The following is a 13,513-nucleotide window of genomic DNA, read 5'->3' as shown; positions in this document are numbered from 1 at the left end:
AACAGTACTCCAACCTAAACAAGGGTTTTTTCCTGCCAGATGGCACAATAATTACGTTTACAATTATTCTGCCATTCTATTACGACAGACTACTTTGGGTTGATGGGATCCATGGTAAGACAGGTAAATCTCATTGTTATGTCACCACTACCTTATTTATTTTGCTTTAAAATTATGTATTCATCTAGAACCACTGTTACATGGGATTATGATGGTGAATAATACATTCAGTAAGTCCCTCAATGGTGGATAGTAATAGAAAATCCTTAATTAATCACCTGTTTCTCCCCCATCCCCTATGGCTATCATGTCCCCCTCCATTATGAAAGTGTTCCAGTGTAGTCAGTATATCACCAAAAGGGTGACTGCCCTTTTCTAGAGAAACAGTGACATGTGTTTAAACTTTTGCAGGTTGGGCACTCAGCAGTGGCAATATCCAGATTAGTCTTGTTGAAAGGAAGTCAATGTTCCTATGTATAACCTCCATCCCTGCCATTCATTACAACTGAGAGAATGGTAGTGGAGCTGGGTAAAGAGGTTGACTGACATTCTGTCTACTTCTCTGGAGTCTTCTCTAAAATGGATGCACTTTGGTGAGCATTCACATAGCACACAGATATCTTCATACTCTGCTCATGAAGAAATAATAAAGCTGCAGAAGTCTATGGCTCGGCCAACGTAACATGCTTAAGTTTTCTTCCTTAGTCAACGGATCATGTTGCCCATGGGGCTATAGATGTTATCTGTGGGAGAAGTAGCAATGAGAATAGATGCCATATGGGAGTCTGGGCCAATTACTTGTGAAACTGTATCTTCAAAAATTAATGATGGACCTCTGCACGCATCCCAGATGTCTTGAAAGAACAAATAATACCAACCTCATGGTGAAAAGTTTGACACGTATGGTCATGTATTGTCCTCTGGTTAGCCAGGCAGTATCTCTTAGGGTAAAATTAGGCATCTGGAAGAGGTCTTGTGTTTGCTTCAAAATTCTAGGGTTCTTTTCTTGGTTCTCCTATTAAGGAAAGAAAGAAAATTAAAATTTTAAAGTACACATTTACAATAGCATTAAAAATAATTGGGGCTTCCCTGGTGGCGCAGTGGTTGAGAGTCCACCTGCCGATGCAAGGGACACGGGTTCGTGCTCCGGTCTGGGAAGATCCCACATGCCGCGGAGCGGCTGGGGCCATGAGCCATGACCGCTGAGCCTGCGCATCTGGAGCCACAACAGTGAGAGGCCTGCATACCGCAAAACAAACAAACAAACAAACAATAACTGATAGGAATAAGTATAACAAAAGACCTCTACAGAAAACAATGAAAGCATATTAAGAGAACATTTCAAAGACTTGGATAAAATGAGCTCTTTACCCCAGTAATATGTTAAAGAATCAATGTTGTAAAGTTGCCTGTTCTCAAAATTGACCTAGAGATTTAAGCAAATCCAACTTAAAAACTGACAACAGGAATTTTTCAAAACTTAACCAGTTGATTTTAAAATTTATATGGGAATGCAAAGGGTCATGAATAAGAAAGACACTATTAAAGAATAAGAACAACAGGGAAGGACATTCTATCACATATTAAGAAATAAATGTATAGATAGTAATACAGTATGGTATCATGCATATGGATATATAGACCAATGGAACCAAACAAGGATGTCAGAAATAGATCCATTCTTATAGGACCACTTAATTAGTTATAAAGGTGGCAATACAGAGCTCTGGGGAATGAACACCTCTTCAATAACTTGTTCTAGAACAATTGAGTATCCATATAAGAATGCAATCAAGCAGTCATGGAATAATATATGGAAATGAATTCCAGATGGACTGATGATTTAAAAGCAAAAGACAAAACTTTTAGAACACAACATCTGAGAATGTTTCATAACAACAGAGTACAGTATATTTCCTAAACAAAACATTTTAAATTTAACCAAAAAGGAAAAGTCTGATGTGTTCACATTAATTTTATTAATCCTGTTAATCAACAGTCACCATTAAAAGACTGAACAGTTGACTGCTTCTGACCAAGATGGAAAAATTGGCCAGATTTACTTGAACAGCTGAAATAACTAAAAGGGTGCACAAGGTAGGTGAAACAATAGTTTTCAAGACATTGAACATTTTTAAATATTCAATTCCAATGAAGGATGATGATCCCTGAGAGAAGAAATGAGATGACCCCTATGATTGCACAGTTTATTGCTGAGAGGGGTAACCAAGGTGGAGCCCAGTGATCTCTCAGTGTTGAAATGGGATGAGGAGTCCAAAGAAGCCAATGTCGTTGGAATTTACAGGGCAGAACATCAAAAAGGTGAGAATTACACAAAGATTTCCAGAGATCTGCAGAGAATTTCCCTTAAGTACTCATCAATACACTTATGTGAAAAAACTACCTTAAGCCAGGGAAAAATCACCACCTGAAAGAATTGGAGGGAACTTACACAGAGCTCATAGAGGTGTAGGAATAATTCCTGCTCTCAAAAGCCAAAGTGGAAAATCTGAGACTTCACATAGCATCAAGTAGAGTACTCAGAGGATTTTACTTCAGTTTTGGGGAAATTTTGCCATAGACTAAGCCCTACTCTGAGACCACCTGAGAAAGCTTAAAAGTATACCTCAAAAGGATCAAACTTTCCAAATAATGGCATCTCAAACAAAGATAAAAAGTATTTATACGTATACAAAAATATGCAGCACCTAACAGGGCAAAATTTTTGTCTGGTATCCAGTAAAAAAGTATTAGGCATCCAACATCCATTAATGAGAAGAACTCAGCTAAGAGGAAAAGAAGGAATTTCCTTGAGCAATAAAGAGTATCTGAAAAGCCAACAGCTAACATCATACTTAATGGTGAAAGACCTACTACCAGGAACAACAGAAAGATGTCTGGTCTCAACACTTATACTAAGCATTGTATTAGAGGCTCTGGCCAGTGCAGGGGGAGGGGGGAAGTATCCAGATTGAAAGGGAAGAAATAAAACTACATTAACATGTGAATGTCTATATGAAAAAAATCTGATGGCATCTACAAAAAAGCTACTAGAACTAATAAGTGAGTTTAGTGAGGTTGCAGGATAAGGATTAGTATACATAAATTATTTTCTATGTACTAGCAGTGAACACTCTGAAGCTTGAATTTTTAAAATGGCACTTAGAACACCTTCAAGAGACTTAGATACTTAGTGACAACTCTAGAAAAAGTGCAAGGTATATACCATGAAAATTAAAGAACACTGCTGAGAGAACTTAAAGAAGACCTAAATAAGCGGGGGGAGAGAGAATATGTTCAGAAATTGGAAGACTTCATACTATTAAGTTGTCAGTTCTTTCCAAATTGACTTGTAGATGAAATGGAATTCCAACCAGAATATCAGGAAGCTTTCAGCTTTGTGTGTGTGTGTGTGTGTGTGTGTGTGGAAACTGATTCTAAAATACACGTGAACATGCAAAGGACATGAAACAGGCAAAACAACTTTGAAAAATAATAACAAAGTTGAAGGACATGGGCTACCTGACTTTGAGACTTATTATAAAGCTAAACTAATTCAACATTGTGTGTTATTGTAATCAAGATAGACAAATAGGTCAATGGAACAGAAAAGAGTTCAGAAATAAACTCAAACATGTATATGGACAACTGATTTGTGGCAAAGGTGCAAAGGTGGCTTAATGGATAAAGGTCTTTTCAACAAATAGTGCTAGAAGAAATGAATATGCATAGGCAAAAAAAGAGCTTTGGTTTATACCTCACACCATATTAAACATAACTAAAATTTATCATAGATATAAAATGTAAAACCTAAAACCATAAAACTTATAGAACTTTGGGTTAGGCAAAAATTTCTTGGGCATTATACTGAAATTTAAAGAACAATATGATAATAATTCATGAAGATTGAAAATTTATGTTCTTCAACAGACACTGTTAAGAAAATGAAAAGGTTAGCCACCAACTGGGAAAAATATTTTCCAGTCATACTTGATAAAGGATTTTAATATGAAAAGAATTTTCAAAACCCAATAATATACTCCAATTTAAAAATGAGCAAAAGATTTGAACAAATATATAACCAAAGAACATATACGGATGTCAAATAAATGCATCTAAAGATATTCAACGTCATTAGTCATTAGAGAAATGCAAATTAAAACAGATAAGTAAATATTATGCCACCTATTAGAATAGTTAGCATTTAAAAAGCTGAATATACCACATGTTGCAAAGGATGAGGAAAAACTGAATCTCATACATTGCTAATGGGAATTTAAACAATACAAACACTTTGGAAAACATTTTGACAGTTTTAATTAAAAAGTCAAACACAAAAAAATAGGAACCAGAGTCTCATAACTTAACACTTCAAATGTCAAGGAAACAATTTTTTAAAATCTTATACTGAGAACCAGAAAAATCTAAATGTGAATGGGAACAAACAACAGATGTAGTTGTCTGATCATGAGTTAAAGCTGCTGTCGTAAAAATGCAACAAGCATTTGAAAACACTCTTGAATCAAATGAGAGAGAAAGATTGAGAGGGAATATCAGGAAAGAAAGAAAAGATACAAGAAAGAACCAAATATAAATATTAGAACTGAAAAATACAATAACTAAATTTTTAAAATCACTGGGATGGGCACAGTAGCAGAATGGAGATGACAAAGAAAGTAATCAATTAACTTGAAGATACATCAAAAGAAATTATCCATTCTGAACAACAGAGAGAAAATAGATTGAAAAAAAAAAAGTGGAAGCTCTTAGACCTTAGGGACAACAATGAAAGATCTAACATTTGTATCAGAATCCCAGAAGGAGAGGAGAAAAAGAGGAGCTGAAAATATATTTGAAGAAAGAGGGTTTAAAAACTTCTCAAGTTTGGGACTTCCCTGGTGGCACAGTGGTTAAGAATCAACCTGCCAATGCAGGGACACGGGTTCGAGCCCTGGTCTGGGAAGATCCCACATGCTGCGGAGCAACAAAGCCTGTGCACCACAATTACTGAGCCTGTGCTTTAGAGCCCATGAGCCACAACTACTGAGCCCATGTGCCACAACTTCTGAAGCCCGTGCACCTAGAGCCTGTGCTTTACAACAGGAGAAGCCACCGCAATGAGAAGCCTGTGCACCACAACGAAGAGTATCCCCTGCTCACCACAACTAGAGAAAGCCCGTGTGCAGCAACAAAGATGCAACATAGCCAAAAATAAAATAAATAAATTTAAAATACTTAAAAAAAAACTTCTCAAATTTGACAAAAGACATAAACCTACAGATTCAAGAAGATGAGTAAATATTATATAGGCTAAATCCAATGAAATTCACATCTAGATACACCATATTCAAATTTCTGAAAGCTAAAGACAAAAAAAAAAAAATCTTGAAAGCACCCAGAGAGAAATGAAACCTATATAACAAGGTTTCTCAACTCTGTCAAATAATTATTATTGTGGGGGGCTACAATATTATTATTGTAGGCTATTTTGCAACATCCCTAGCCTCCATCCACTAGAAACCAGTAGCAACTCTTAGTTGTGACAGCCCAAAATGTCTCCAGGCATTGCCAAATATTCCCTTGGGTGCGAAACTGTTCTCAGTTGAGAACCATTGCTGTAGAACAACAATCATTCAAATGCCAGTGCGTTTCTCATCAGAAATCATGAAGGCCAGGGAAGTAGCCCATATTTTTTTATCTAAAAGAAAGATGATAAAAGAAAGGAAATTTCAACCCAATATTCTACAACCAGTAAAAATATCCTTCAGGAAGGAAAGTAATATATCTGACATACTCAGATGAAGGAAAATCAGACTATATCACCAGGAGATCTGCTCTAAAAAATGCATAAATAAATTTATTTATCCAAAAAGAAAATTATAACAAGAAAACTTGGAACATTAACAATGAAGAAAGAGCAAGAAAATCGTAAATATATGTGCACACATAATAGACTATCCTCTTTTAACATTTTTAAATCATGTTTTTCTGAAAATATTGTCTCATATGGTTCTTGAAATATGTAAAGGTGATTTTTAAGACAACTGTATTATAAAGGGGAGAGTATAAAGTAACCTAACAGTAATGTTTCTACAGTCCACTTGAACTGGTAAAAGTTGATATTAGTAGTACAATATTACTAATAATATAATATCCTATATATATATATAATTAGAAATCACATGAAGGGATATACTCAAAAGATACAAGTCTAAAGAAAATGTTTGAGTAATCCATAGGCAAACAACACAAGGAAACCAAGGCACAAAAAAAAAGGGTACAAACAGAAAACAAATGATAAAATGTCAGACTTTAAATCCTAACATGTAATTAGTTACATTAAATATAAATGACCTGGGCTACCCTGGTGGTGCTGTGGTTAAGAACCCGCCTGCCAATGCAGGGGACACTGGTTCGAGCCCTGGTCTGGGAAGATCCCACATGCCACAGAACAACTAAGCCTGTGCGCCACAACTACTGAGCCTGTGCTCTAGAGCCTGTTGTGCTCTACAACAAGAGAAACCACCACAATGAGAAGCCCACACACCACGACAAAGAGTAGGCCCTGCTAGCCGCAACTAGAGGAGGCCTGTGCACAGCAACAAAGATGCAGCACAGCCCAAAAAATAATAATAAAATATATTTTTAAAAAGTGTTCTTCGTTGAAAACATTTCCTAAATTAATTAATTAACTAATTAATTTAAAAATGGCCTAACCATCACTTATAATTTCACTCAGAAGTGAAATTGCTGGCTCTTTTCGTGCCTAGTGTAGCCGTGGCTCATGGTCCCAAGAAGCACCTGAAGCGCATATCAGCTCCAAAGCATTGGATGCTGGGTAAACTGGTGTGTTTGCTCCTCATCCATCTACCAGTCCCCACAAGCTGAGGGAATGTCTCCCCCTAATCATTTTCCTAAGGAACAGACTTAAGTATGCCCTAACGGGAGATGAAGTAAAGAAGATATGCACACATCGTTTTATTAAGATTGATGGCAAGGTCCGCACTGATATAACCTACCCCACTGATTTTATGGATGTCATCAGCATTGACAAGACTGGAGAGAATTTTCATCTGATCTATGACACCAAGGGTCGCTTTGCTATTCATCATATTACACCGAAGGAGGCCAAGTATAAGTTGTGCAAAGTAAGAAAGATCTTTGTGGGGACAAAAGGAATCCTCATCTGGTTCCCCATGATACTCACACCATCTGCTACACTGATCCCCTCATCAAGGTGAATGACACCATTCAAATTGATTTGGAGACTGGCAAGATTACTGACTTTATCAAATTTGACACTGGTAACCTGTGCATGGTGACTGGAGGTGCTAACCTGGGAAGAATTGGTGTGATCACTAACCAAGAGAGACATCCTGGTTCTTTTTTTTTTTTTTTTTTTTTTTGGTTTTTTGGGGGGTTTTTTGCGGTACATGGGCCTCTCACTCTTGTGGCCTCTCCCGTTGTGGAGCACAGGCTCCGGACACGCAGGCTCAGCGGCCATGGCTCATGGGCCTAGCCGCTCCGCGGCATGCGGGATCTTCCCGGACCGGGGCACGAACCTGTGTCCCCTGCATCGGCAGGCGGACTCTCAACCACTGCGCCACCAGGGAAGCCCTCCTGGTTCTTTTGATGTAATTCATAAGAAAGACGCCAATGGCAACACCTTTGCCACCCGGCTCTGCAAAGCTTTCGTTATTGGCAAAGGCAACAAACCATGGATCTCTCTTCCCCATGGAAAGGGTATCCACTTTATCACTGCTGAGGAGAGCGACAAGAGACTGGCGGCCAAACAGAGCAGTGGATAAAATGATCTGTAGGTGACATGATTGGAAAAGTCTTTGTACTTAATTAAAGATAATACTACATTTTTTTAAAAAGTGAAATTGCTGGATCATATGGTTTTTATTCTTTTTTTACATGAGCATTTACCAGCTGTAAGTTTCCTTCTTTATGGTGGTTTAGCTGCTTCCCAGTTTTGTTGTGTTGGATTTACATTTTCATTTATTTCAAAGTATTTTCTCATTTTTCTTGTGATTTCTTCTTTGACCCATTGGTTTAAGACTATTGTTTAATTTCCACATATTTGTCAATTCCCCACATTTCCTTCTATTATTCATTTCTAATTATGACTGGAGAACATTCTTTGTATGATTTAGATCCTTTTAAATTTATTGAGACTTGTTTTCTAGCCTAAAATATGGTTTATCCTAGCAAAAATTGCATATATACTTGAGGAAAATGTGTATTTTGCTCTTGTTGGTTGGAGTTTTCTATACATGTCTGTTATGTCTAGGTGGGTATGTTGTTTAAATCCTCTGTTTCCTTGATGGTCTTCTGCCCAGTTGTTTTATCCCTTATTGAAAGTGAACTGTTGATATCCCCAAGTATTATTGTTGAATTATCTATTTCTCCCTTTAATTTTGCTTCATATATTTTGACATTTTGTCTTTAAGTTTATCCATATTGTTGCAGGTGTCAGAATTTCCTTCTTTTTAAAGTCAGAATAATATTACATTCTATGTATCTGCCACATTTTGTTTATTCGTTCATCTAGTGCTGGACACTTGGGTTGCTGGGTTATGTGCATATATGTTTTTTTTGTTTTGTTTTGTTTTGTTTTTGGCTATGTCAGGTCTTAGTTGCAGCATGCAGGATCTTCGTTGAGGCATGGGGGCTCTTTGTTGTGGCACGTGGGCTTCTTTCTAGTTGTGGAGCACAGGCTCCAAGGCACGTGGGCTCTGTAGCTATGGCACGTGGGTTCCAGAGCCCATGGGCTCTGTAGTTTGCGGCACGCAGCCTCTCTAGTTGAGGTGCGCGAGCTTAGTAGTTGTGGCGCGTGGGCTTAGTTGCCCCGTTGCCCTGTGACGTGTGGGATCTTAGTTTCCTGACCAGGGATCGAACGCACGTCCCCTGCATTGGAAGGTGGATTCTTTACCATTGGACTACCAGGGAAGTCCCTGCATATATGCTTCTAATTGTATGTTTTCTTGATTGGATTGACGCTTTTTAATTATAGAATGTACCTCTTTGTCTCTGATCATTTTGTTTTAACGTATGTTTTATCTGGTAGTAGTATAGCCCCTCCAGTTTTGTTTTTCTGCTGTTTGCATGGTATATCTTTTTTTCTGTCCTTCAGTTCTGAAATTTTTTCTTTGAATCTTAAATGTCTCTTGTATTCAGCATATAGTTGAATCATATTTTTAAATTCTCTGCTAACCTCTACCTTTAATTGGAGTGCTTAATCTATTTACTTTTACTATACTCATGAGAAAGAACTTCCATTTTGTTACTTGTTTTCTATGTCTTACATCTTTTTTTCCCTCTATTCCTCCATTACAGCCTTCCTTTGTGTTAGACATTTTTCTATCTTGTCATTATAATTCCATTGTCATTTTTTAGTACTTTTTATTCAGCTATTTTTTGTGGGGATTGCAATAAATATCTTTATTTATAATGGTCTGTTTCAAATTAATGGCAATTTAATTAAAATTGTATCTAAAAACTTGCTTCTCTACAGTTCCATTTTCTTCTTTCTCTCGTGCTGTTATTGTCAAATTACATCTTTATACATAGCACGCTGATCAAAAATGTATTTGTAACTCTTGCCTTATGCAGTTGTCTTCTACATGAAATGGGACAAAAAAAGAGTTACAAACAAAATGTACATTTATATTGTCTTTTATATTTGCCTATGTAGTTACCTTTCACTGGATATAGAATTCTTGGTTGGCACTATTTTTCCTTCAGTGCTTTTAATATATCATCACACTGCCTTCTGGTAGTTATTGTTTGTGATAAGAAAACAGCTGTTAGTCTTGCTGAGGATCCCTCGTACATGTTGAATTTCTTCTTCCTTGCTGCTTTCATGATTCTCTTTTTATGTCTTAGCTTTTGACAGTTTATGGTGTCTCTGAATCTGGATCTCTTTAATGAATGTGTAGATTTGTTTTTCACTGAATTTGGGAATTTTCAAACATTATTTCTTGAAATACTCTTTCTGCCCTGTTCTCTCTCCTCATCTTCTTTTTAAAAATTATTATATGTTTCAGGTATACATTATAATTCAACATCTCCATACACTAAAAAGTGGTCACTTCCAAAAATGTAGCTGCAATCCATCACCGTACAATTGACTGCCTTCACCCGTCGGCCCACCCTCCAGCGCACTTCTCCTCTGGTAATCACCAATCTATTCTCTGTATCTGTGACTTTGTTTTTATTTTGTTTTGTTCATTTTTTGTTTTGCTTTTTGTTTTTGAGTTTCCACATATGAGTAACAATTATATGGCATTTGTCTTTTTCCTTCTGACTTATTTCACTTAGCACAATAGCCTCCGAGGTCTATCCATGTTGTCAGAAATGGCAAAATTTCATTCTTTTTTATGACTGAGTAGTATTCCTATAAATATATATACCCCATATCTTCTTTATTCATTCATCCATCAACGGAGACAGGTAATTTCTATATCTTGACTTGTATATAATGCTGCAGTAAACATAGCATGCACATATATTTTCAAGTTAATGCTTTTGTATCCTTCAGATAAATACGCAGAAGTGGAATAGCTGTATCATACGACAGTTCTATTCTTAATATTTTGAGGAACCTCTATACTGTTTCCCATAGCAGCTGCACCAATTTACAATCCCACCAGCAGTGTGCAAGAGTTCCGTTTTCTTCACATCCTTTCCAACACGTTACTTTTTGTGTTTTTGATAATAACCATTATAACAGGTGCAAGGTAAACTTTCATTATGGTTTTGATTTGCATTTCCCTAATAATTAATGATGTTGAACCTCTTTTCATGTGCCTGTGGCCATTTTTATGTCTCCTTTGGAAAAGAAGACCCCTAACAATCAGTCTGTCCAGATATTCTGGGGGAGGCTCTCCACACTCTTTCCCTCCCAAGGAAGAAGTAGACAACTGTGATTTTTGCCCACTCACTCTTCTTGAGCTGAGGATGGGGAGTTATGGTGTCTACCAAAACAAACCATCGTCTGTTTTCCCCCAGTTGGATAGATTGTGTCATACCTGTCAGACTTCTAAGACTGTTATGTAAGATGCCAGCTCTTTGGGTAGCCCCAGCAAAATTGGAGTATTGAACACATGGATCAACTCTTTCCTTCCCCACGTGAAGTTGAGGGCTGGGATTTCTCATCTGCTCACTTTGCTGAACAGAGGCAAGGATCTATGGTGTCTACCAGCCAAAGCCACCATCTCCATTTTCCACTGGGTGACTAGACTTTGCTGGATCTGTCGGAGCTCCATGACTGGCGAGACAGTAGCCAGTATTTTGGGGAGCTCCCTAGAGTGCAGGATGTATGAACTATCTGCTTTCTTCCCCTGTGTGAGGCTGGTAGCTAGGGGGTTTCTCACTGATCATTTGGTATTGCACCAGGGACTGAGGCTTTGGCGGGAGGGTGTCCCATACCTCCCTACAAGTTTTGGTCAGTCGGGTTTTGCATTTTCTTGGTGTGCAGAAGCCTGTCAATTAGTTTCTAGATTTCTCACAAAGAGAATTTTCCCATGAATTGCAGAATCAGTGGGTTTGTTGAGGAAAAGAGGGTCCAGGACATCCTGTTGCACCATATTCCTGACATTCCATTTATATGTATCTTTTTTTCTTTTTCTTTTTTTTTTTTTTTTTTTGTGGTATGCAGGCCTCTCATTGTTGTGGCCTCTCCCGTTGCGGAGCACAGGCTCCGGACGCACAGGCTCAGCAGCCATGGCTCACGGGCCCAGCCGCTACACGGCATGTGGGATCTTCCCGGACCGGGGCACGAACCCATGTCCCCTGCATCAGCAGGCAGACTCTCAGCCACTGCGCCACTAGGGAAGCCCCATTTATATGTATCTTAAACTTCTTTATATTTTCCCAAAGGTCACTGGGGATCTCTTCTTTCAGTCTTTTTCTCTCTGTGCTTCATTTTTCCTGGAATGTTTTTAAGTTCACTGATTAAGTTCACTGATTATTATCTATTGTGTTTAATCTCGCAATAAAATTTTCTTCTTGGATAGTTTTCTTTTCTAGAAGTTCCCTCTTGTTCTCTTATATATCTTCCATTTCTGTTCTCATTATGTTTATGGTTTAAAAGGTCTTCAGTATATCGAGTATAACAGCGTCTTTAATAATGTTATACTAATACCATTTTCCCTGCCATTTCAGTATGGGCCAACTGGCTGATTTTTCCTGGTCTTCTGTCACATTTTTCTACTTCATTGTATAGATACTGGACATTGTGGAATTTACATTGTTAAATGGTGGTTATTGTTATTCTTTTAAAGTGTTGAGCTTTGCTCTGCAGGCAGTTACATTACTTGCAAGTTGGCTTGATTCTTTTGAAGCTTTTAAAAAGCAGTTTAGGATAGGTCTGAAGTGTTTGCTTTACAGATAGTTTAGCTCTACTCCTAATACAAAACTCTTCTGGGCTACCTAATAAATAGTATGGGTGACCATCCCATCAGGGTCAGAATTAGAACATATCTTTGCTCTGTATCAGCTCTGGGCATTTTCCAACTAGCAGCTCCTTAATTACTCTTTGCCTGGTCTTGTAGGATCACACCTTACTTCTTTTAGGAAAGATTAAAATGTACTCTTTTGTACATTTCTGAAACTCTTCTCTGTATCGCTCCCTCCTCAACATAACTACCCTGCAGCTTGCAGGCACGTCAGTCTCATGATCCTCATCTTCTCAACACAGTAACAGCAGGATGCTCTGTCTATTTGGGGCCACCTTTCTCATTATCCAGAATGTGTCTCTAGGTGGAAAGTTGGTGTGATCATGTTGCTCACTTCATTTGTTTCTCTCTGTCAGGGATCAGGTCCTGTCCAAACCTGTTATTCCATCATGACTCCAAAGGAATCCCATATTTTTTGCCCCTGCTGATGTTATGGGGAATGAATACTCTCATACATTAATGATGAGAATGTAAATTTACTTTTTCAAAATTTGGCATAATCTGTTAATATAAAAAAGTACACATAATTTGATTTAGCAGTCTAATCTGTAGGAATATAGTCTATGGAAATAAAAAAACAACATGCAAAAATAAGCATATAAGGATATTTATTGCACTGGTTTGTAGCAACAAAGAAATTACCTGAAAGGAATGGATAAAGAAGATGTGGTACATATATACAGTGGAATATTACTCAGCCATAAAAAACAAAATTGTGTCATTTGCAGAGATGGGAACGGACCTAGAGACTGTAATACTGAGTGAAGTTAAGTCAGAAAAACAAATATGGTATATTAATGCATATAAGTGGAATCTAGAAAGATGGTAAAGATGATCTTATTTGCAAAGCAGAAATAGAGACACAGACGTAGAGAACAAATGTATGGATACCAAGGGGGAAGTGCAGGTGGGATGAATTATGAGATTGGGATTGATATATATACACTACTATGTATAAAATAGATAACTAATGAGAACCTATTGTATAGCACAGGGAATACTACTCGGTGCTCCGTGGTAAACTAGAAATGGGAAGGAAATCCAAAAAA

At 37.5% G+C, this 13,513-nt stretch overlaps 1 pseudogene; it reads left to right on the top strand.

Moving 5' to 3' along the window:
* The first annotated feature begins 5,552 nt into the window (after nucleotides 1-5,552).
* On the top strand, nucleotides 5,553-7,808 carry LOC136140256 (small ribosomal subunit protein eS4, X isoform-like; annotated as a pseudogene).
* Nucleotides 7,809-13,513: the final 5,705 nt, after the last annotated feature.

Source organism: Phocoena phocoena, chromosome 20 (assembly GCF_963924675.1).
Source record: "Phocoena phocoena chromosome 20, mPhoPho1.1, whole genome shotgun sequence".
Classification (NCBI taxonomy): Eukaryota; Metazoa; Chordata; class Mammalia; order Artiodactyla; family Phocoenidae; genus Phocoena; species Phocoena phocoena.
Note: the sequence above shows the minus strand (reverse complement) of the source record. Positions and strands in the feature narration are given on the sequence as shown.